The sequence below is a fragment of the Sebastes umbrosus genome, chromosome 9 (genome assembly GCF_015220745.1).
Source record: "Sebastes umbrosus isolate fSebUmb1 chromosome 9, fSebUmb1.pri, whole genome shotgun sequence".
Classification (NCBI taxonomy): Eukaryota; Metazoa; Chordata; class Actinopteri; order Perciformes; family Sebastidae; genus Sebastes; species Sebastes umbrosus.
Window position 1 is genome coordinate 32,699,257 of NC_051277.1, and position 25,936 is coordinate 32,725,192.

The window sequence follows — 25,936 nt, forward strand, 5'->3', positions numbered from 1 at the left end:
TTAATTTAAGGCTGTAACATGGAAAACGTGATCATCTACAGACCGATGTGTTCCTCTCTGAACATACGAGTCAGCAGAGCTGTTTATAATCTTTTACACGGTTGAAGAATTCCCTCTGTCATGGAAACTGAACCCGAGTCTGATGCAGCTCCCAACATCTTCCAGCTTCCTGCATCCTTCTTCTTCTTGAGTTTCCTCTGTCAGCGTGGAGCAGGAGCTGCAGAAACAGCAGCAACATGAAGCAGCAGCAGCATGGAGCTGCAGCAGCAACATGAAGCAGCAGCAACATGAAGCAGCAGCGGCGTGGAGCAGCAGCATGGAGCTGCAGCAGCAGCCGCATGGAGCTGCAACAGTAGCAGCAGCAACATGAAGCTGCAGCAGCAGCGTGGAGCTGCAGCAGCAGCGTGGAGCTGCAGCAGCAGCGTGGAGCAACAGCAGCAGCATGGAGCAGCAGCAGCAACATGAAGCAGCAGCAGCATGGAGCTGCAGCAGCAGCGTGGAGCAACAGCAGCAGCATGGAGCTGCAGCAGCAGCAGCCACATGAAGCAGCAGCAGCGTGGAGCAGCAGCATGGAGCCGCAGCAGCAGCATGGAGCAACAGCAGCAGCATTGAGCTGCAGCAGCAGAAGCAACATGAAGCAGCAGCAGCAGCAGCAACAGTGTGGAGCAGCAGCTTGGAGCAGCAGCATGGAGCAGCATTAGCAGCAGTAGCAGCAGCAGCGGCAGCAGTGGAAGCAGCAGCAGCATGAAGCAACAGCAGCAATGTGGAGCAACAGCAGCGTGGAGCAGCAGCAATGTGGAGCAGCAGCAGTGTGGAGCAGCAGCAGCGTGAAGCAGCAGCAGCGTTGAGCAGCAGCAGCAATGTGGAGCAGCAGCAGCAGTAGTGTGGAGCTGCAGCAGCGTGGAGCAGCAGCAGCAGTAGTGTGGAGCTGCAGTAGTGTGGAGCTGCAGCAGCGTGGAGCAGCAGCAGGTTGAAGCAGCAGCAGCGTGGAGCAGCAGCAGCAGTATCGTGGAGCTGCAGTAGTGTGGAGCAGCAGCAGTATCGTGGAGCTGCAGTAGTGTGGAGCAGCAGCAGCGTGGAGCAGCAGCAGCAATGTGGAGCAGCAGCAGCAGTAGTGTGGAGCTGCAGCAGCGTGGAGCAGCAGCAGCAGTAGTGTGGAGCTGCAGTAGTGTGGAGCTGCAGCAGCGTGGAGCAGCAGCAGGTTGAAGCATAGAGTAGCAACTTGGAGCAACAGCAGCGTAGAGCAACAGCAGCGTAGAGCAGCATCAGCATAAACTTAATGAAAAGCTAATTAGACTAAAACATATACAGTGAAGCCTTTTGATTCTTCACAGGTTGCAAACTGAGGCATATGGCTAAAAAAGTCAAATGAGAGAGTCAAGCAGATATGCCGTAACATTTACTATATATAGCCAGCAAGTTACTGAGCACTCATAGCTTTTGAGCTTCGAGGATGTCTTGAGCCTCCGGCCGGAGATAACGCTCATAAGTGGTTGATGACCATCGGCCCCAAGCCTCGAGTGTGGAGACAAGAGTTGTTAATGCTGCTGTTGTTGCTGCTCCTATGCGGAGAGAATGCGCAGTGCAGCGTTCTGGTGGCAGTCCGCATGATTGGCAGAGGAGACTCTCATTGGCTGGCTTGAGGTCGGCATCTCAGATAGTGGATCATTGAAGACGGGATTAGACTCAGATTAAAACAGATGTTCCTTCCTATCTCCATCAGTCTTGAGTGTTTTTTTTAAAAATATGATGAAATACTGAGTGTTAATTGTTACGTCAGCTATAGTGAGATCATGCGAAGGATTGAAAATTTGGTGCATGTAGTGAACTCGCCACCTTTAAGAAACCTGAAAATGCTGTGAGGAAAACAGTTTCTAATAAGAGGTCTGTGTAAGCACCAAAGCACCCTTTATGAAGGATGGCTGCAAGGATTTGGCTTCTCAGATTGTGCGAAATTGCAGCAGCAGGTGGAAATAATGGAGCCTGGTGGAGATTTGGACTGCAATTCCCAGAAATCTCCGCGGGACTGTGACGTCATCAAGCTCGATGGAGTGACGTCATCGATCTGCGGCGCGCGTAGAGGTGACGGCCCTTCCGTGTTTTGAAAGAAGCCGGCTTGCTGGAGATGCCGACACGGACTCAGAGCCTGGATCTGGAGTCATACTGGAGATGCCGACATGGACTCAAAGCTTGGATCTGGAGTCATACTGGCGAGTGACGGCTGGATGCTGGATAGAGCTGTCATGACAGGGTTGTCCTCCTGCTCCAGGGAGCCGGCTGCCGGGGCTGTAGCTCGGGCCGCTGGAGCTCGGACTGCTGGGCTTGGACCGGGCCTCGGACCGGGGCTTGGACCGGGCCTCGGACCGCTGGATCTCGTGCTCTTTTGGATGGTGGCTCAGCGGCCGTAGCTGGGACTGCAGCGGAGTTTCGGGCACTTTCTTTCCTTTTCTCAGCGGCTTTCCTGGGAGCGCAGGATTTGAGAAGATCTGCTGGTGGAGTTTCGCCATGGACGCTTTCCAAAAACATTTCAAAAAGCTCTTCATGAGAAGACCCGACTGGAGCTGTGATGTGGTAGGACTTGTAGGAGCCTGGAACTGGCCATTAGGAAATGCTGGGAGCAGAACTTGAATGTCTACTTATCAGATGCGAGCTCCGGCGGATAGGGAACGGGCTCTCTTTGCCGATGGCTTCCTCTGCCTCGGATGCTGTTGTTGTGACTCCATAGCTCAGTCATCATGGACGGAATCGACATGACGAGCAGCAGGGTAAGTTGAAGCTTGTACGTGGAAAATCTGGTTGTGAGCGGCTTGTAGAGGAAGCAGCAATGTAGGCCGGCTGAAGCAGCTTAAATAAGGCGCCCTGTATGAAATTGACCAATGAATGCATAGAGAGGAATCAGCTGATCTGTCAGCTGATGCATCAGCTGATTGGGCTGGCTTAAGATCAGCTGTTATCAGCTGATCGCCATTGTATGAGCAGAGCTTGACATCATGGCCTGCCTGAACTAACGCTACGCTCGATTTCTGGGGTTCCGGTGTAGCCAGCGGATATCCAGGCCAAGACTTCCTTTTCCTTGCGCTGCTCATTTTTTACAGCAGTGATTCTCTAAGTGGGGTCCGTGGCATTCTGCCAGGGGGTCTAATATAATTAACTATAAATTATAAACTTGTGTTGTATCATTACAAAAGTACATCTCTACAGATGGGGACCATTTGCAGAAATAAACCAAGCATATTGTGTGCATTACTCCCACCCACGTTAGCTTTGGGCCAATAGAAACTCTGATATGATTGTGACACATCACGTCATGAATCAGTCACTTCACTCAGGGCACAACCAACCGTTCCTGCTGCTGCTTAGCTTAGCTTAGCTTGTTAGCCAGATAGCCATTTGGCGATCATGGAAGTGACGCTAAGACCAAACTAGCTAAAATTAGAAATTGAGCAACAGTGATGGGGGACTAAAATGCGTCATGTGTCTTCAGGTGCTAGCAAACGTAGCCAAAAAGACGGCCGAGCTAAAACAACATCTGATTACGAAGCAGCTAGAATATCAGGGCCAAACAAAGTGGTGTTAACAGGATTCAAACTGAAATGTGTTTCTGTTTATCACTATCATACAGGTCTGAAGTATCTAGGCTGATTCATTTTAAAATACAAATAGCTCCAGTGGCATCTAAGAGTAAAAATGGTAGTAAGCATTATGCTTAATTAGTATTACGGTTATGAGGGGGTCTTTGGAAAATGTTCTCCCCTTTAAGCGGTCCCTGGCCCCAAAAAGTTTGAGAACCCCTGTTTTACAGTCCGATTAGCAACTTGACATGCGAGACTGGAGTTGAAAGACGACGTGTACGACTGGATTGTTTCACAAGTAGCCAGTTTACAAGCTAAATCTAAGCCAATAAAAAGCTAAATCTTTGTCAGACGATAGCCGGTGATTTCCCAGATTGCATTTTGCCCGATGCGTTCCGCCTCTTTTGCTCTCCGCACAGACTGTTTACCTGCATTCAACCAAAGCCTGCTCAAACATGATTGGTCAATACTACTGAGACTACAAGTGGAAACCAGAACACTTCCTATGCCAAAATCTTGTCCCGTTGCCTGCAGATTGTACATGTGATTGTAGAATGTGTTTATAGAGATTAAGCACAGAGTAATTTAATCTTGTGATGAGTTCACACAGGAGTCGTTCCCAATATGAGACACAAAACAAATGCTATGAAGGGAAACTGAATATCAGAAGAACTACTTGTTGTCTGGTCTTGTTTTTAAGGTAAAACGTCAGGTGAATTCTTGAATATACATTGAAACTCTGTTGGCTCACGGCAACATGATTGTCATTCACACTCAGTATTGATCCTTTTCATGACCTCTACAAAGAGGCCCGGGCCTCTTTAATTCATGCAGTATGCCCTGGGTCTGCCCCGAGCTTTGTAGCTGCTGGCAAATGTTATGTCCTATTCTCTCTGAGGTCAGCGACAAGCTCCAGGAGCACTCAGACACCCTGCCTTCACTTCGTTGTGACCAAAAATGTGAATTTGAATGAAGACAAATATAAGTTGCTGAGTGGATTCAACTGTTGTTGAGTACTGTCCAAAAACATCAACAAATCTGATGCAATTTATATGTTTCTTCTTTCTAAAATTATGTAGCCTGGGTTCAGTCTGCTGATAAACTGCCCACATCTTCAAATTTGGGTAGGGATGCACCGATACCACTTTTTTTCAGACCGAGTACAAGTACAAGTAGTTACATTTGGGTACTCGCCGATACCGAGTACCAATATGAGTACTTCTCTGAGCAAAAAGACCCTTGTTAACAGCCAGCTGGAGGGTGTGAGCGACACACGGCAGGCTGGGGAATCCCACATACGAGGCGGTGCGCCGCGACCGGCTCTAGGTCGGCTTGGAAAGGCTCGGGGCGAAGGTGGCTCGCGGCCGCAGCTTTGCAGCGCTCCCCGCCCGTACCTCGCCGCACCGTGGACAAAGGGCTCGCTGTGCCCTCTCTCCCCGCCGGGGACGGCTCCCTGCTCCCGGTGCGACTGTCCTCAGTGCGCCCCAACCGCGTCGTGCTGCCAGATTGGGGCTCGGCCCACGTAAAAGGCGACAGGGTTCTGAGGCGATGTTGGCAACCCACGTCTTGAAACACGGACCAAGGAGTGTGACGCACGCGCGAGTCAGAGGGTGCAAGCATAACCCTGTTACGCAATGAAAGTGAGGGCTAGCGCGCACCAGCTGAGGTGGGATCCCGGCCCAGCGGGGTCGGGCGCACCACCGTAAAGTGGTATTGGTGTCGTTGTATCGGAGCCATTTTGAGAGTACGAGTACATGAGCACAGTATCGGACCCGATACTGGTATGGGTATCGGTGCATCCCTAATTTTGGGGATGGGGAGACAATCAACCAATCAAAGGTTTGAAGGCGGGATAACAAATAGGAACCTCATCTTCCTAGATACATCCCTGAAAAAACGACAGAAAAAGGGCCATTGGCCAATGCCGATGAGCTGGATAAGGTTGTTTGTAAGTCGACTTACAAAAACAACAACTCTTAAATTTGCAAATTTGTTAGATCTTGAAAAACATCAAATTTACTGTTCCCTTGTAATCCACTACTTTACTTTTTTGGTTCACTCTCACTGCTCTCATAATAGTATTGGAAAATATATCGGTATTATATCAATATCGTGATACAAGACTTAATATTGTCTTAGATTTTAAATATCCTAATATCGTAATATGGCAAAAATGCTGTCTTTTCCTGGTTTTAAGGGCTGCATTACAGTAAAGTGAGGTCATTTTCTGAACTTATCAGACTGTTGTAGCTGTTCTATTATTTGCCTTTACCCACTTAGTCTTTTATATCCACATTACTGATGATTTATCAAAAACCTCATCAGCTAAATATTTTGCAACGATCGATAATCAATTAGTTGTCAACTATTAAATGAATCGCTAAACTATTTTGATAAAATATTAATTGTTTTGAGGATTTCAGTTTCTTAAATGTGAATATTTTCTGGTTTCTTTCCTCCTCTATGACAGTAAACTGAATATGTTTGAGTTGTGGACAAAACAAGACATTTGATGTCGTCTTGGGCTTTGGGAAACACAGATTGTCAGTTTTCAACATTTTCTGACATTTTGTAGACGAAACAACTGATCGATTGATGGAGAAAATAATCATCAGATTACTCAACAATGAAAATAATCATTAATTGCAGCCCCATAGTCAACCCTACAATATCGTTGAACATTTAGCAGCTGAAGAGCCAAATATTTCTCTCAGGAGTTGGCGGAGACCGAAAACAGGTGACCAGAAACATGACTCTAAATCAGGGGTTCTCAACCTTTTGCAACTGAAGGCCCACTTGTGATTGTCAAAACATTTCCAAGGACCACCTTCCCAAATAAATGAGTAAAAAACCTAACATGTTTATACAACAAATAATAAACTAGGCTGTAGATATGTGTTATGCCACTGTCAGCCGTAATGACCAAAATACATATTCTGCTTACCCTCAGTGAGACACTTGGGCTTGCCTCTGGGAAATCATGAGATCAAGTCGTGGTGGGATGGGTGAGAGGCTGACACGCAGAGTAGCATTCAAAGTTGCTTTCAGTTTGTTCCTTGCCTTTGATTTTGTGACAGTCACAATGGAAAACCCTGACTCACATAAATAGGTGGTGGTGAAAGGCAACAGAAATTTGATTGCCCGTTTTGACAGAGAGGGATATTGACTGGCAGCCAGTATCCAGAATGAAGCAAGGTCTACTTGTGTAAGCTGAAGCTTCAGGCTGCTGTCTGCTGATAGTTCCATCAGTTCATTTTCCAACACAGTGGAGAGAGCTATGTCTTCTGAAGCAGGATCCACAGAGAAAGGGTCCAAAATCCAAAGGTTTCCATCTCGTGCATCTTCTGGGAAGTAGTCTGTAAACTTTCCTGACAACTGAGTCAAATGCTGGGTTATAACACTGGATATGTTGACACGAGGAATGGCTTCCAAAGTTTCACTGAGGAGTGAAAACACGTCAAATCGTCCCTCCTTGACTCTTCTGTTCCACAGAATAAGTTTTTTCTTGAAGCCCTCAATTTTGTCTGAAACCAAAAACACTGTGCTGTTTCTGCCTTGCATTGATATATTGAGCTGACTTAACTGGTCAAATATATCTGACAAGTAGGCCAGTTTTGCACAAAAGTTACCATCAGTGTAATGCTCAGCAAGAGGGGAGTGCTGCTCTTCCAGAAATGTGTGCACTTCTTCTCTCAGTTCAAAAAGGCGATTAAGCACACGCTTCGGAGCTTTTACTGGCGCAGGGTTGTCTCCCACATCACTTTTTCGCTTTAAAAAACGATCCATTTTGTCTCACTCCATCCGAGAACGTTAGCTAGCTAACAGTGGCAAACACGTTTGTCTCTACCTGATGATGTTTGGTGTTTTTACACAAGGCCTATTGAAGGAGGTTGGGTCACACTTAATCAACGCGCCTTCGGGGTACCGCACATGCGCAGTAATATCTGCTCTGCACTCGCCGAAATTGAGCCGATCGCAACGCACAACCGCAGCTCCAGTTACACTGCGCATGTGTTATACCCAATACAAGACCCGTGTCCGCCCGTGTCGCAGCTTCCTTCAATAGGCTTTGGTTTTACAGCAGCTGGCATCTTACCTCCTTTAGGTTTTACCTGTTCACTTTGCTAAATAATAATAAAAAAATAATCTAGTACCACTGCCTCGGCGGCCCACTAGATGGCACTCTGCGGCCCACCGGTTGAGAATGGCTGCTCTAAATGAATTGTAATGTTGCTCTGTATGTGTGTAGATAAGCAACTGTTTACTATTTAATTTCCCTTATCAACATAAAAGGTGATGATGTGTCAGCGTTATATTATATTATATGTTTATCATATGTCTTTTATCCGCTGCCTCCATCTGGCCAAGAAAAGGTTTAAAGGTCCCATATTGTAAAAAGTGAGATTTTCATGTCTTTTATAGTATAAAGCAGGATTAAGTGCTATATAAATACTGTTTAACTATCAAAACGCTCAATACAGAAATACAGAAATATATAGAAATACACACAGCCTGTATTCAGAAATTGTGCGTTTGAAACAAGCCGTCAAGATTTCTATCTATTTGTTATGTCACAAATATACAATACTTAGACCATTACACAGTTTTAAATGTAAACATTCTAACTGTGTCCCAGTTTATTTCCTGTTGCAACGCAATTCCGTTGAAATGCACTTAAACGGAGCGTTTCAGACAGAGGGTAAATACAGGTATATTTAGGCAGACAGTATGAGGATAATAAAGTGTTTTTTGAACATTACAGCATGTAAACATGTTCTAGTAGAAACACAAAATACAAGTATGAACCTGAAATGAGCACGATGTGAGACCTTTAAATGATGTCTGCCTGTTCTCCTCAGTGTGCCGGCATGTGTTGTTTCTTGTGTTGTTTTAAACCACCACTGGGGGAAGCCAAAGTGGGGCATTTTCAAATCCTTTCAAATGTTCCCAAATGAGATTCTTGTTGTTTTGGTCACATGCAGGTCTCGCATCTTTCCCGAGGGCTCTACTTTTAACAAATCATTAGTTTACAGGGATTTAGTACAGCTATCAAAATCTCACTGTCATTCCTGTGGTAATAATAATTCCGTGTAAGAGAAGTGCATGGAAGAGGACAGATAATGATAATAATGAGCAGGTTCCATTAGCAGATTCTCAATGATTCTGTCTTCTATAGAAAGCATGTGATGACTCCTGGTGAAACCGTTCTAGCTTGTTTATGGTTGTAGCTGTAAGAAAAATGTTTTTTCATCTTGTTTTATGGTTTTCTGTGGAACAAAATGCTGCAGGGCGTACTGCCGCCCCTCCATCCCCATCCTCTGATGGTTATTATCTTTCATTTCATATGGACTGCTGCGATCTGTCTTTTACCTGTTGATTTTCAAAACACCTGCAGATCCCCAGCGTCTACTGTGTGGGTGTGTGGGCTTGTATGAACTAGAAAGAGGGGGACAACCTGGGGACACTGTTATAAAACCAAAGGTGAGCCAAGTATTAAACGTGGAGTAACGTTGACTCTCAGGAGACCATAACTGGAACATATAGCATTGTCTGAGACACGAGGTGCAGAGAAAGAGAGGTGTGCACTGGGAGAAGGAGAAAGAAATGAAAGCAGTTGGGGGGAAAGACAGAGAGAGAGAGAGAGAGAGAGACGAGGGTAAAGAGAGAGTCAAGGAGAAAGTAGTTAAATTGGAGGGATGGGGAGAATGGGTAAATAGATGGAGAGAAAAACGGAGGGAAGCTGAGCGAGAGAAAAGAGAGAGAGCGAGAGAGATGGAGGAATGAGTGGAGGAGAAAAGAAAAGCAAAAATCCATTTTCTCTGCAGGTATAAGGACCTCAGTAGGGGGAGAGGGCATGCTGGGACTGCCCGAGACCCTCTATCCACCCACTATGATTAGGACACCAGTACACACACACACACACACACACACACACACACACACACACATCACTTAGAAAGAAATTGATACACGCAGTGAGAGGTCTCAGTTTATTTTTAAGGCTGTAACACGGCGAGAAAGACTTTGCACCAAAACTCTATCCTGCAACACTCGACTATCTGTGAGAGTCGGCTGGAAAGAGAATCAAAAAAGTCAGTAGGAATCGCACACACACACACACACACACACACACACAGAGGAGAGGACGAAGAATGAGAAAGACAGAGGACAAAGCGATAGAGAAAAAGGACTCCGAGAGAACAAAATAATGAGTGTTAGATAGTGAACAAGGTAGCGTGAGATGACAGATTTCACGCCGCTGGCTTTGCTCGCTGCTCACTTCAACACATCGCATTAGATGGAAATGTAACATGTTCTCTTCGTGGGGAAAATGAGTGACTGGCTGGCTGAAAAGCCGGCTGGAGTCTGGGCTAGGGAGTCTGTGAATTGGTCGGCTGGCCGGCTGGCTAACTGGGCGGGTGAGTGGTTGTTTCATTCGGTGACATCTCGGCCGGACGATTGGCTCGGTGGGGTCGGCGGCTGCTCGGTTTGTTGGCAGGGTGGCGGGCCAGTTGGCGAGCTGGGCTTGTTGGTGGAATGACTGACAAAGTGGCAGTTTTTGTGGATGTTTGACTGCATGGTTGACGTCTTTGGCTCTCTGGCTAATTGACTTGGTTAGTGGAAAGGTAGTCATCACCAGAAAGCATAAATTGTTTGTTCAGATGCTTAAAACTTGCCCCATAGTGGTGGTTTGGTGGTTTGGGGGACACAGACAATGAGCAGCAATGTCCCTGTTTTGAGTGTGGTCGGGGGGCCTTTGTAGCAGATCATTCCCCATCTCTCTTTCCCACTTCATTTCCTTTTATTTCTCTGCTGTCAAAGATGCCCAAAAAAGCCTTTAAAAAGCCCGTTAGCCCAAAGGAACTTTTCCAGGGTTCGAGGGACCATTGCAGGAACTCGGGGACCTTACCTGCATTTTTAATCCTGGGAACCATGGTCTATGGTTGGGGTGACTGTGGCTCAGGTGGACAGAGGTGGTTCTTTAATAACAAAGCTGGGGGTTCGATCCCCGGCTCCTCTTGTCCGCATGTCAAAGTGTGCATGAGCGTCACGTTGAACCCCAAATTGCTCTCTGGGTGCTGTACAGCAGCCCATCGCTCCTAATGCTTAGGATGGGTTAAATGCAGAGGTCAAATCTCACCATGTTGTGCCGTGTACGATTTGATGTGAGGATAAATATAAAATAAAATTTAGTTTTCTTCTTTTTAGGGCTGACCTGAATATTTCGAAGCTTCGACCGTTGCCATGGTAATTGACCTCTAAATCAGTATTTGAATGCTTTGTTTGTTTGTTTTTATATAAGTACGTAATAATAAAGTAAAAATCCCCAAATAGCCCATGAAATAAAGAATAATCCCACAACATTATTCATTATTCATATTCAACATGAATTATTATTAGTTACTCTCAGACGGATATCGCTGTTTGTAATGTGTAGAGGTGTGTGTGTATGCAGTAGTGCGACAGCGAAGCTTTGAAGATCAAAACAATGGTAATCGGGACAGCCCTACTTTTTTTTCTAACATTTGGTTCCTCAGCCACTGGTGCCAAAACGTTTCTGCCCTCGTGTGTGGCTACGCTGTTCAGACAAGACTTCATCACAAACTACACGGAAGCACCAAAACCTCTTGGTTGTATCTAGTGAAGCCCGTCTGTTAAACAGTGTTGGCCGCGGTCGGAGGACGCGGGGGAGACCGTAGCTTTGGTCTCCAGGACCGGAGTCTCTGCTGTACTCTGCTCCTCTGCCTGCCTTCACTCACACACCGCTTCTCTCTCTCTCGCTCCACCTCTCACGTGCATGCGCGCACACTAACACACTGCAGAAGAGTTAGTTTAGCTCTGAGAATATCTAGTGAATGTACAGTGGACGTTTGTGCAGAAATAACTGCTGCAGCTCCTCCAGAACAACAGAGGTTTCCCGTGTCTTGTGAAGTGACGGGGCTCCGCAGAGAGAAACGTTATCGTCCCCGACCAAAACTCCGGTGTCTCCCCTGTTCCCTCCGGCCGCGGTCGGGAGGCTGAGGCAGGAAAAGCCAACACTAGGATCAGCATTGATTCATGGAGAGACCTTCGTCTGGTCAGCTAACATTACTGCCAAGCAGCTGAAATATAGAGTGATATTGTGCTTTTAGCTGACGTCGGTCTCCTCACTATTTTGAGCGATGCTCGTTCATGTCTATGTAGAGCGAGCACAAACGCGAGCAACAGGATGCTGACTTTCGTTGACTTAACGGCTGACTTTCGTTGACTTAACGGCCACAGGTGTCGTTGTTAACAAGCAATTACTGATTCTTACAAACAGTCCCTTTAGCTGTAACTTTACCGTTAACATCAAACAGTCTAATGTTCAGTAACTGGTAATTATAAACACTAATATTAGCAACCTTAACGGTACTTTATTAACTTGGGTTGAATAATTCCCTGTTGCCGCTGCAGCTGTCGTGAGGTCAGAGGCCGGTGGTATGTGCTGTGTGTGTTTGTGCTGTGTGTGTGTGTGTGTGTTTGCATGTGTTTATGTTGTGAAGGAGGTTTAATAAGAACTATGTGTGACACAGAACGTGCAGTCATCTCCGTTCATCTCCGTTCATTGTAACGTTAGCAGGGTATTTTTCTTTAAACTCTCATCCCAAATTCGTCCAATAATTAATTTTCACCCTCCTAGGTCCTATTTTTTCATCCTGGGGCGTCTTAATGCTCGAGCCCTGCCCAGGATCCTATCGGAGCAGGATTGGCATCGCTGAACATTGCTCATCGTTCAAACACAAACCTTATGACTGCTACAACTTCTGTAGATTCACACAGTAAGAAGCACAGGATGCCTGTTCGGACCGAGGGTGGACATTTTTTGTGACGTTTAAAACAAAGTTATTTAGTTGGTTCCCTAATACTAAAAACAAGCAGTGAACGTGAGCAGAGTGAACAAGAGAAGCAAAACTTAATTTGTAGTTATACATTCTGAAGCAAAAATAGATATCCATAAAGCACTTAGCATACTGTTGCCTCTTTGGAGTCAGACACTCTGTCTGGAGTCTCCTTTTTATTCACATCTACATGTCTCCTTGGCGTCAGTTCATTACATCCAACTCAATGAGCAGAGTTGCTCCGCAGTAATAACCAAGATGACTGTGTTGTTGTTTATTTGTATGTGAAAATTGCATTACAGACGTGATTTTTAAATTTGTTATCGGTTTATCATGTCCTTCAGACATGGTGGAAATGCAAAAAGGAATGTGCATAAAGGACTTTAGTTCCCTTCAGACTTTGGTTCATGAGCATCCAACCCTGTCCCCTAGAACTTCTGTTTATGTAATACTAACGAGGTTTCCCAGTAAGATTATGGCGGGATATTGCCGCCTGGATTAAGTTCAAAGGAAATGTTTTTCGAGTGAAGGGATTGCTACGCTTTAGTATCGAATGCAAGTCGTAGGGAGGTTGTGGGGATGGATAGCCTGACATCGACAGACTAAATCGCGAATGCGAATTACCCCGGAACCTCTCGGTTCATTTTTGATTTCCAAGCCATTCCAACCATTTACTAACATGTGACTTAGCGCTGAGCAACCAGTGACCAGGTCCGCCCGGTGTAGATGGCCAAACACAGCACATTAGGGTGGGAGTTGGCACAAAGCGGGTGGAAACAAGACTCGGTCCAAACCGAGTATATGGCTGGACCGTATATGGTCAGTATGTGAATTTGTGGCTAAATTGTTACACAAATAGTCAGAGGTCATGTCTTTAAGACAGCGCAGCATTTTTCTTAATGAAATAACAATCACTAGTTGTCTTCATTTTGAATTAGTGGTATGTTTTATTGTTGTTTGAGGAGGAGTGGTTTCACACACAAACACAGACAGACCTGTCGGGTTCATCGGTGCAACCAACGGAAATGTTTAGTCGCACTCGACAGATATTTGGTCGCATAAAATGGTCACACTTTGGAGCCCTGCATATAGAGATTAGTTGGTAGATTAAGTCGGAAGTACGGCAAACGCATCTTTCTTCTCAAGAAAAGCATTAAGCTTGGTTTATGCTTGCCATAGTGGGACGGCTGTGGTTAATTTAGACTTGGAGGTAAGCGACAGTAATAATTACAGTACACAAATGCAATGTTTGGCGATACGTACGTCAGTGTTTAGTGGTTACTACTGTTTCCAGGCAACCTATTTTCCTTTCAAGTGTCACTCGTTGACTTCTTGCTTATCCACTGACTATTTTGTTTGTACGCTTCCTGGCGTTTTGGAGCATACTGCAACAAACAACTCGCTGAGCATAAACACCTCTGTGCATACTTTTAGTGCGCACGCCATCTACGGAGGCCCGCGCCACGGTGTCTCGCACGAGTATAAACAAAGCTTTAAGTGCCGTTTATTCTTCTTTTAGTTAAAATCTATCGTCCAGTTCGTTCAATACTGACGCGATAGTTCCAACTCAGCTGCAACTGTCTTGGTTGTTTTCCGAATTTCGTTAACGGTGCTCCTCTTTATGGTCTGTGCAAAGAAAACAGGAATTTGGCACCAGAAATCAGGTAGTCCTGCATGCAGGTGCTTCAAGTCACTGTGGACTATTCCGACTATACACATACAGTAACTTTTACCTGCTGCCGTGAGTGCTACAGATATTGTATTGCAAGAGGGGATAAGGTAGGACAATGAATGAAATGCGATGTCATCAACTATTTTGCTGCCATTCTACATTGTCAGCGAACATTTTACTTCAATTACATAAACATAATTTCATGGAGACAGGGTTGAACTATCTGGTCAAAAAGGGGTGAATGTTGACATTTTCCTGACATGCGACATTTTGTGGTCGTATAACTAATGGCTGTCCCCTCTTAAGCCTGGGACACCCAAGGAATGTCAGGAGCGCATGGCGGCTGCGTGGCGTGGTGGCTGCGTGATTCACGAGTCTGGTGTTCACACCAGCTGCGTTTTCTGCTGCTGCAGCTGCTGCTATCAGCCCTTTCTTTCTACATAGTTTGCTTTTTAATGGCCATTTCATTTATTATAAATATCATTTATATTTATTTTAGACAGAGAAAGGTTAAGAAACGTGTGGTTATTTGCAAATAATAGCAATAATCCACAATTAAAACTCCGTACTATATTCATTCATGGAGCTCTCCAAGTCACTGAATGTTCTAGAACACTGTCCAGCACATATTTCACAATAAAAGCCTTGTGTTAAAAAATGAAGGAATTCTGTCCATAGAAAAAACGCTTGAGGGCTTTTACTTTGAAATCAGCAGGAAGTGTTGATTTAAAAATAAGTCTTTATTTTTTTTCATCTCCGTAACATATTCTACAGATAGATATCGAAACTGTACTAATGTTGCAGATATGATGTCAATATACTGTCAATAGATCATTTTCACTGTCTGTGACATATTCTACAGATGTCTAGATATGTAATCTGTGACGCGCATCTCACGCGGGCAGTATGGCTGCTCTAACCTGTTAACACGGACGCCAAAATAAAAAAAGAACAGGTAACGCAGCCGCCACGCGTTCCTGGCGTTCCTGGTGTGTCCAAGGCTTTAGGAATAAAAGCAGCAGTAGACGGACATTGTTAAACCTCTGCAAACAATACTTAGAGAAGAGTTCAGGACGGATGATCAGTTATATGAACTGGCAGACTTTTACACTGGAGACCATAATATGCATCCCGTCTCTTTTAACCGTGACCACAATCTTTTCTCTAAGACCTTAAAGTAAGGTTGTGAATTATTTTCAATGAAAAATGACTGTGCCCTTTACCCTAACCATATCTAACCTAGTAGTTTTAGTTGCATAACCTTAAGCAAACCTTAACCATAGAGGTAGCTCATTAGAAAATGCTCATATGGGTCATTTTAAGGCACTGATAAACAACCAGTGTACTCTCTCTCAGCTATTCCCCCGTGGTATTGCTAGTAAGATGAACCACCTGTCTGTCTTTGCATTAGAGGATGAATCTACTCTCTGTGGACACAAGAAACACACACATAGTTGTCACAAGGGTGTTTTCTTATGCTAGCCAAATGTTTGACCTTTCTCTTCATCAGATTAACAGACTCTGAGCAGGAGATAAAGACGGCGAGTGGAAAGAGGAAGAGACTAAGAGATGAAGACAAACAGACAATGGCAGTAGGAGAGTAAAATAGAGAGGAGGGGAGAGCGAATTGAGAGCGGTCATTTGAAGTTTCTTTGGCAGTCCTTCCTCTATGACTTGGCAGCCATTGAGTCGGAACCACTCTCTTGCCAACGTGAACTGACGTGTGCCAGTGCATGGCAACTTGAGCCAACGCCTGCTGCCCTGGCCAGTCTTTAAAAAACAAAAGTAGGCCTGGGTTTGACACTTTGATGTTCAAGGGGGTTTAGGTTGCTCTGAAATACGATCTGACTCGGTGGAGATATGGAGGAGAGGACTACGTCAGAGGAGAAAGGAGGGCAGAGGAGGATGTGGGAAAACCAAGCAACCTGTGTGTCAAGTGTCAGCGATACGGCTCTGTATAGCAAAGGTGCTGCTTTGAACATCTATAGCTCTCGTCTAAGTGTCTAAAAAAAACCTGATTCACCTATGTATCTCAATTTGTTTTTTACGATTTTGAAATCGTTTTTTTTTTTAATGCCAGATTCGATATATTTGCTTAATTTGAGTTTATGTGGAGGTAGAAGGACGTTACCGATTTCATTATTGTAGTCTGAGTAACATGACGTCATATCCGTTCCGTATCCGTCAACCAAAACAAACCGCAGTCGGCTGTAATGAGCCGAGAATAGTAAGTAGAAATCGGCGGAGGATTCACGTGGATACAACCTCCACCCTCACATTTTAAATTCAAAGAGGTAAACATTAGCGATGTCACAGTACCAGAAATCTAGTACTCGATACCAATACCAGTGAATTTCCATGATTCTCGATACCAAATTCGATACCACGGTAAACCCCCCCGACGCCCCAAAAAAACAATAAATCCCATATAATGTGTACGTGTGTCTATATATATATCCTCAGACTGCAGTAGTTTAAATTCACTGACGTAGTGACATTTTACTGGCTATAGGCTACCAGAGGTGGGACCAAGTCATTGTTTTGCAAGTCACAAGTAAGTCTCAAGTCCTGAGTCAAGTCCCAACTCAGGTCTCGAGTCATAAGCAAGCCATATGCGCTCTTCACCAAATGTAACGTCATTTTAACAGCAGAGTAACTGGATCACACTGGTGCTCAGTAACATAACGGTAGTTCTTCATGGTTTTCTCCTGCAACTTGATTGGATGCTGTTGGATTGGTTCAAACTAAGTGAATCTGAAAAAAAACACTTTTCAGCGATTTAGCAATAAGCAATAAAAGATAGAAATTCAGTTTGTTCAGTTCAGTTTTTCCCCCACGAGTGAATCCTCTTCTCAAACATAGAGGATCTCTGCATCTCAGGCCCTGTTCAGACCTGGTATTAAGATGCGTCCTCAGTGATCGGATCACAAGTGGACAGCTTTAAGTACGTCTGTTCACACCTGGTATTATAATGCGTCTCTACATGCGTCTTCAGTGGCCACTTCTGATCCGATCTCACTTCCCTGCTCTATATGCAAATAAACACGCAGTAAACACACGGCTAATACAGCAGACGTTGTGATGTAATATTACATGAATGTCAGTAGTAATATCCTACATATTCATTAATTCTGGTACATTGTATTAACATCGAAATAAAAGGTTATTGTACCGTCAGTACCGGCACCACTGCTTTTGCCAGAAAACAGCGGGTACAGAGCTCCAGAGAGCCGGGGAGGACAGAGAACAGGCGGTCAGGCGGTCGGGTGTCAGCTCCGCGCAAAGCAGCGGAACAAAAACACAGACACATCTCCCACAGTATGATAATAATGCACTTCATGTGCCTGGTCTACATACAGTAGAGCACAGAGGCCGTTTCCTGGCTGACAAGCGCCCGTGTCTGCCTGTTTATTCACCTGAGGGGCGCGGTGATCCCGCGGATCCCAGCTGGACATCAGATGAGTAGAATGTGGTCATATGTGGCCCAGACCACCTCTGAATGTGGTCTGAAAGATCCGATCTCCATGCGTCCTCAATGCGTCTTGAGTGTGTTCACACCTGTACTTAGAGCTGTCCACTTGTGATCGGATCACTGAGGAAGCATGTTAATACCAGGTCTGAACAGGGCCTCTGGATCTTGCTGCTGCATGGCGCTTCCGTGTGTGAGACAGAGAGAGCAGAGGACAGAAGCAGTCGCATTTGGCGCTTAGCGGGTGTTAATTTCAAACCCTGCAGGCATCGTACGGTACCTTCAATACTGTAGAAAATGAGTACCGTCACGTTTTTAGAAGTTTGGCATCGACTTGGTACCGAAGTATCGGTTCTCGTGACATCCCTACTAAACACTACACATCCAATAAACGATGGAAACAGTTTGGGTTTCACACATTGACAGGAAAAGCAGAGCTAAACATCACAGCTAAAGCTGCATGCTAATTCTGTCACGAACAGGAAATGTTATTGTATTGCGGTAACGTGCGGTCAAGCCGTCCGTCGCTCTCGTCTCCGTGGTCAAATGGGCCGACGCTACAATTGTAGAGCACCCAGATACTGACATTTATGTTGAATGTATTCAAACGGCCCCGATGGAGCTGACCATGGATGGATAAAGAGAACGGAGCTGACGGGAGAGCTAGAGACCACCTTGGAGAAGTTAGAGGAAGTAGACGTGTGACTACATCCGGTTTTCAAAATAAGGTGTTAACAAAGGGAACTGTATACAAAATACATATTATGAAATATATTCAACAGAAGTATAAAACATTATATGTCCCTTATGAATAAAAAGGAAAATACCACTAATTTCTGAGGGAAATGTCTTTATTCTTGAAAAAAAGGGCATAAATAATGTCTGACAGTGACTGATATATTTGACTTCAGTACATCTCTGACTCTGACATACATGCTGAAAATCAAACATTTTTTTACTTTATAAATTTGTTGATATTTTCCAAAGTAAAAGTCCCAAGAAGTGTGTGATTCATTCATTCTTTTTCTCCATGGTCTAGTGTTAAAAAAGTTAACAAAAATCGCAATAAATCATAATATCCAATCATAATACGTATCGAATCGGCACCCAGGCATCGTGATAGTATTGAATCGGGAGATAGATATATCGTCCCAGCCCTAGTGGGTAAGTACATCCAATGTAAAAGACAAGGCTTGAAATCGGCGAGTTGAAAGCTTTGTTTCCGTTTCAGTTTGTAGAAGGCAAATGTAATCTTTAGTCGTCAGCTCATTGATTTAAAAGAATTATAGTTTCCTCTGAAATGTTCTTTTATCTACCTTGACATTTAACTAAGCTTTAACTTACTAACCTCCAGTATCCACGACTGACATTGCCAGAGGACATGCATCATTTAATTAATTAAATTCATTTTGTAAAAAAAAAGAAAAAGAAAAATGTTAATAATCAAATGTTAATTTAGTGAGTTTGCTGTTCAGTTCCATAACCTCTCTGCTAAAGGTAAAGAAATTGATTTGAAGTATTCGTCGCAATGCAAACACACAGATATAAATATGTTTCCATAAATATACAAAGAAGTACGTGAACTTGAACAGTTCCACACATGCACAAATTCACGAAAAATCAAGCTTGCACAACAACGTAATGTTAAATACAGGCCTGGGGGGGTAAATGCACTCAGTGCTGCACACAAATAATGCGCACACATACTCACACACACACACACACACACACACATTCAGTGGAGTCACCTTGGCCAGGTGACACTGCTTTTCCCAAACACACATTTTTCATACGCTTTCATGCTGTGAAACCCAAGCTAGTCTCTACACTACATGTTTTTTTTACCTCTTCACTTGTTCATTACCTGCAGAAACTACAAAGAAGGATAAAGGTAGCTCACATCATTGACCATATTACTTATAAAATTATAATTTTCTTTTCTGTTTATTTTATTTCCCACAGTTTTGCCTAAGTATACCTAGAACAGCTCTTCATATGAGAGTGCAGGGTACATGTGGAATCAGTCACCAGTGCAGCTAAACAACAGCACCACTGTGGGAACAATGGGAATTTTATACCATAACTAAGTTGGCACTACTTCATTTATCTGTCACGTTATGATGCTACAGGACCTACGTTGTAATGCTGTCTTTGAATCCACCTAGGAAACTTTAAGGAAACTGATTATTAGAAAGTTGCAAGACGTTTTCTGAGATTCGGGGTTAGATGTATGTTTATTTTTCGTCTCTTTCTCTCTTGCTGGCACACACCAGCAGGCTGCTTGACTGGTTTCTGTACTGAAATGCAAAAATCTATCTGAGAAAACTGGAAACCAAACATGTCCCATCGTGTGCCTTTTTATTCCAAAGCTGTGTGACACGTCTTCCTTGTGATTCTGTTCTGGTATGAGACAGAAAGTAGTGCTGGACAAAACTGACAAACAAATCTTTCCTACTGATACTTTTGCCAGTTTGATATGTACAGAGTCTGCATTGGTACGTAACTAAGGCTGTCAAAGTTGACGCAATAATAACGCATTAACACAATTTTCGGGTTGTTGTTTTTAGGGTTGTAACAGGCTCAGTTTTAAAGCCAAAGTTAAGATACTTGCATCATATGCAACTAGAAAGTGTAAGGAATCATTGGTACCAACCATACTACTACATCATACCAGCTTGTCAGGAGGCTAAATAACACTCCAAAGTTACACTAAATGTTTGTGAGGAAAAACTGACGTGGCCATTTTCTGAGGGGTCCCATGACCTCTGACCTCAATATAAGTGAATGAATATGGGTTTGATATGGGTACCCAAGAGTTTCCCCTTTACAGAGATGCCCAGTCTATGCTAATCCCATGCAGTTTGGGGCAAAAAAACAAGTAGATTTTTTGCATGCAGTGTACATTTGTTGTTTTGCCTATTCTAAGATGGTGTATTTCTAGTGTGTTCTTTATACTATTTCAGTTTTACTGAGTTTCAATGAAAGTCAAAGCTGCGAGCAGCGATGAACAGGCCCTCGCACCTTCTCGCGGGACGCCGATCGACGCAGCCAGGCACAATTAAACCGGAACTCTGATGAGCGCAAGGACGCGTGCCACAAGACTCTACGAAAAACGGTTCATGAGTTATGAAAGGGGGCGTGGCTAATGTGTAGGGGGCGGGGATAATAATGCCATTGAAACAGGAACTCTCTGCTGAGTCATATGACACCTCCCACAGGACTTAAAAACAAACGGTCTATGAGTTATGAAAGGGGGCGTGGTTAATGTGTAGGGGGCGGGGATAACCTTAACCAATGAAACAGGAACTCTCTGCTGAGTCATATGACACCTCCCACAAGAGTCTATGACAAATGGAGTTTGTTAAAGTACGCGACCTATAAAACGCTAAAAATGGGCGAAAATCACATATTAAATTCAAAAAGGTTGACTTCATGTTGAGTTTTGGGCATAACTCTCAGAGGCTATTTTGTGCTTCTCCACATGTTTCATCTGTGTGCCGAGAACCTTAAAATATAACATTTTTCACCCTGTCTGATAAGTCTGCAAAGTTTAATAACTTTTTTAGCATGGCAAAGGCCTCAAAAAGGCGATTCATTTTAATAATAATAATAAACGTTACAGTTTCAACAGGGCTTTTGCTGGCCCGACGGTGTCGGTGCTCGGGCCCTAAAAATTGCAATATATTGCCTTGCATACATTATCACAAATAACGCAATACATTGAATCGTTACCCCAGTATCACAATATGTATCATATCGCCAGATTCTTGCCAATACACAACCCTATAACAGACTGATTAATAATAAAATATAATTATGCAGATAAAGTAATCATTCAAACCCATGATGTCTGTGGTGAAAACTGTCCATAGGGGCACAGGGAAGGTTGTTGCTTATCAGTAGTGACACATATGGATCTGTGCCTCACAGGTTGGGGTTGCTGACCTTAACACATAATGGAATATCAGCACTCAAGTGGAACATACACACACTCATGCATACTGTAGATCTGCCCTTTTCTACAGCACACTGACACTCGTCCTACAGTGGAACAGTGTGTGAATTGTAGCTTAATTTACACACAGCATACACACAATACCTGAGAAACATGCACACACATAGGCACCTTACACATGGTACACACATTGACCTGCCGTGGAACAAACACTGAGCCGGGTGGTTGCGACGTTGTACAATTCTCATGTGACAGTGAGTTGACACCGGTGAGTGTGTGTCACTCTGAGAGTGTGTGTGTGTTATTTGTGTGTGTATTCTCTTTATACCCCGAGACAACGTAGTCGGGGGTATATAGCGCTCCGCTTGTCTGTTGTTCACGTGTCACACTTTCATTCCCGGAGCATAAACTCTGAAACTATTTAACTTAGGAACTTCAAATTTGGTATGATGGTTGACGGTGAGGTCTAGTTGTGCCTTTTGGGGGTTAGAAGTCCAGGGTGCCCAAAATTCTTGCCGAAATGTAATTTTGGAACCCAGCGTCTATCGTTTGACAATGATTTAGCTTTTTATTGGTTTAAAATGAGCTACTGGTGAAACAATGTGGTCGTATGTTTTGGCTAAATAATGGAGCTACTAACGTTAACGGAGGTTCCATTGAGTTACATTATGATGCGTTCAGTAAAAATGAGTATTGGGCAAAGGCAAATTATAGCAATATCATGATGTGTTTAAATGTAATCTTGTCAAATTGAGTTGTGAGTGAGAAACTTGAATAAATACAGTTTGAAAATGTGTTCACAGCAATATAAAATAGATAATAGAGAGGGACTTATGACCTGTTTAACTTCATAACACTAGATCCAAGCAGCTTATAATACATCATTAAAACTAGTGATGCCTAGATTTTTTTAATCAAAGGAAATATTTAAATAAAACTACAATAATTGATTTCCTAATCATTTGAATTGTGTTTTTATGCATACAGTATAACCACTATAGATTACATTAACAAAGTGCAGTACAGTACTGTGTACAGCATCCTCCCACCCCTGAAAAATAGGGCACCCCTGGAAGCTACGCTGTAATTCCAACACTGGAATTTAACAAGCAAACAATGTTTTTGTCTAAAATATATTAAACATTGAATAATATCAGTTCTAAAATGTTATTCCTTCATTTAGCGCAGAGATTTCAAAAGTAGCAGATACAATTTCTGACCGGATATCCGCTGGCTACACGGGAACCCCACAAATCTACAGTAGCCCCTTGCCCCCAGATAGCCGATGGGTTCAGAGATTGAGGACTTTTGTAATCATTATAAAATGACACACAATTGCACCCGCTGTTGTTATGGATGAATGTCTAAAGTAGCTGTTACTTAAAGCCCCTCTCCAGTGTAATTTGGCATTTCTATGATATTTCATATGTATTTGAGTCATTTCCTAACTAAGGTGATTAGCCACACTGTTTGCAACATTTTTTGACAAATTATTTAATTTTGTGCTCAAAGTAAAAAAAAAAAAAAAGAAGGTTGTTGCTAAAATGGGAATATGACGTATGACTATAGTAGAAGCTGCAAGTCATTCGTCATCCTCCAAATTTGCATCTGAGCAGCGGTAATCCGATAAATCTGTTTATCTGTCAGTTTGTCTTTCTAGTTAGTTAGCCAGTTAGGAGTAGTTACAATCACAGTGCAGCCCGGTGCGGTGTCGGTGCTGGAGCTGAGGTGAGAGTGGCCGGGTGCTTGTGGGTACGGTGCACCTCCAAAACATCCCGAAACTGCATTTCAAACAGCAGGCCACGGCAACATGTCTACCTGTCCTTCGCTGTGGCCGGCGTGTGACGGTGCTCCTCTGTGCAGCAGCAGCAGCCAGACGGCCGCCTCTTCAGGAAATGACGGTGAGAAAGAGAGCGAGGGAGAGAGAGTCGGTGTGTGGCTTAAATTCTTGTCTCATTTTTGAGATCTGAGTTGAAAAATTATGCATTCTGGTTGCCGTGGTAATGAATTACATCTTGAACATTAACCACGTACCCATTCTCTGTTTGAGAAAGAACGTAAACTGTAAAACAGGAAGTAAAACTGGCTGGAGGGGGGCTTTAAAGGTCCCATATTGTAAAAAGTGAGATTTTCAGGTCTTTTATAGTGTAACGCAGGTTAAAGTGCTTTATAAATACTGTTAAACTATCAAAACGCTCAATATACGGAGAAATAAACACAGCCCGTCTTCAGAAATTGTACGTTTGAAACAAGCCGTAAGGATTTATGTCGATTTGTGATGTCACAAATATACAAATATTTAGACCATTTCACGGTTTTAAACGTAAACATTCTAAATGTGTCCCAGTTTATTTCCTGTTGCAGTGTATGTAAATAACATCAGCTGACAGGAAGTAAACATGGACCCAAACTGTTACCTAGCAACGCAATTCCGTTACAATTCCGTTGCAATGCACTAAAACAGAGCGTTTCAGACCGAGGGTTAATACAGGTATATTCAGACAGACAGTATGAGGAAAATATATATATTTTTTGAACATTACAGCATGTAAACATGTTCTAGTAGAAACACAAAATACAAGTATGAACCTGAAAATGAGCACGATATGGGACCTGTAAAAATAGTAAAATGAATTTCTTCTATCCATTAGCTAAACCCGTTTATCGTTGAGGGTCACCGGGGGCTGGAGCCAATTCCAGCTGTCATTGGGCGAGAGGCTGGGTACACCCTGGACAGGGGCCAGTTAGTGACATGGCTGACACATAGAGACAGACAACCATTCACACTCACATTCACACCTATAGACAAGTTAGAGTCGCCAATTAACCTAACCTGCATGAGTTCGGACTGTGGGAGAAAAACAGAAAAGCACCCTCTCGCTGTGAGGCGTCAGTGTTAACCACAGAAAGTCCACTGATAACAGCAGATTCATTGCACCATTCGGTGGAACGTGTCTAAATTAAACACTGAACAAAGCTTTGCACAAGCAGAATTTAAGACCTCATTAATGCAACATAACAGCTTGTTTGCTAATACATGCATCCTTATGTAGAAGCAGATACTTGCATGCACAGAAATGTGTGTGTGTGTGTGTGTGTGTGTGTGTGCGTGTGCGTGTGCGTGTGCATGTGTGTGTGTGTGTGTGTGTCTCAGCATGCGCAGGTGTCCGCGCTCTCTCTCGCTGCCTGTTAGTTAGATTGATAGTCAAATTAATCCGCAGCTCCGTCCAGGTATAAACACGCTGCCTGCTGGCCAGGGTACATCCCCCTCTATTAACGCCATAATTCAACGCACCCTCCAGCTGCCTGCTCCGATCATAGGAGGGTAATTGCAGGGAGGGTGCGTTTGATTTATTGACGGGGAGGATATGGCGGATTACAGGTTGATTTGGAGATTAATTTATGGCTCATTTTGCGATTTTATGTAATTGGAATTTGTGGTTTTTGGAGAGCGTGAGCACAAACACACACACACACACACACACACTGACACACTCTATGAACAAATATGAAATATTAGCAGTCAGCCAAAGTGCAGAGAGCCTGGAGTTGTACTGTAGGAGTGATGCTGCCCTGCTTGAGGACACTTTGGAAGCGATTGTGGATACAGTAGCAGATGTACAGCAATCCCATCAAATTATGATCAGAGAGCAATGATGAAAAAAAAAACACTATAGCCTCAATACATCTGCCGTCTGCGTGTCAGTGTGATAGCCTCAAACGGTACTTTCAACTCGAACACGAACTTCTGAAGTGAAGACTCCAAGAATGGATGGAAAACTAATCCAATTAGTCCTAATTTGTAGTGATTTGCATTTTACAACATGTAATGCAGTTTTAATTTGATTTACAGTATTTGCTTCCTTTTCATGTTGCTAGTTGCATTGAAAGATGCTCACACCTGGCATCTGTTTCAGTATGGTGGCTCATTCCTCATTCGTGTGAACTCAAAAACACACAGACACACACATACACGTTAGGGGTGTAAAAAAATATCCAATCATATATCATATTATGTTTTATGATAATGTATCAATACTCAAAAACACTATTGATTGTAAAGATGAACTCAGTTAATGCTTTATTTCATTTGCAGAGATGCAACCTCTCAGTGTATGTTCACTCTCATAACATTCATATGGTGGAGGTGTGTTCTTTATACTATGACAGTTTTCCTAAAATTAGATTTTAAAAATCGCAATATACCGCCTCGCTTACAGTATCGCAATTAGGGATGCACCGATAACGCTTTTTTTTCAGACCAAGTACAAGTACTTACATTTGAGTACTCTCCGATACCGAGTACTGATACGAGTACTTCTCTGTGCCAAAAGACCCTCGTTAACAGCCAGCTAGAGGGTGTGAGCACCACACGGCAGGCTGGGGAGTCCCGCATACGAGGCGGTG

The 25,936-nt window shown here is 43.6% G+C and overlaps 1 protein-coding gene and 2 long non-coding RNA genes across 3 annotated transcripts in view; 2 read left to right on the forward strand and 1 right to left on the reverse strand.

Moving 5' to 3' along the window:
* LOC119494101 lies at nt 1-15,356 on the reverse strand. Its single transcript, XR_005208120.1, has 3 exons — nt 14,927-15,356; nt 7,050-7,053; nt 1-11 (listed from the first exon to the last, which is right to left on the reverse strand). It is a non-coding gene; the product is annotated as an uncharacterized LOC119494101 (long non-coding RNA).
* Nucleotides 1-25,936, forward strand: part of il1rapl2 (interleukin 1 receptor accessory protein-like 2) — a 248,458-nt gene that overhangs the window by 19,781 nt on the left and 202,741 nt on the right. The gene's annotated exons all lie outside the window — the stretch shown is intronic.
* Nucleotides 14,782-25,936, forward strand: part of LOC119494103 — a 15,209-nt gene continuing 4,054 nt past the window's right edge. The window contains exons 1-2 of the long non-coding RNA XR_005208122.1: nt 14,782-14,951; nt 19,038-19,043. This is a non-coding gene — a long non-coding RNA (uncharacterized LOC119494103). The remainder of the gene's footprint in view (nt 14,952-19,037; nt 19,044-25,936) is intronic.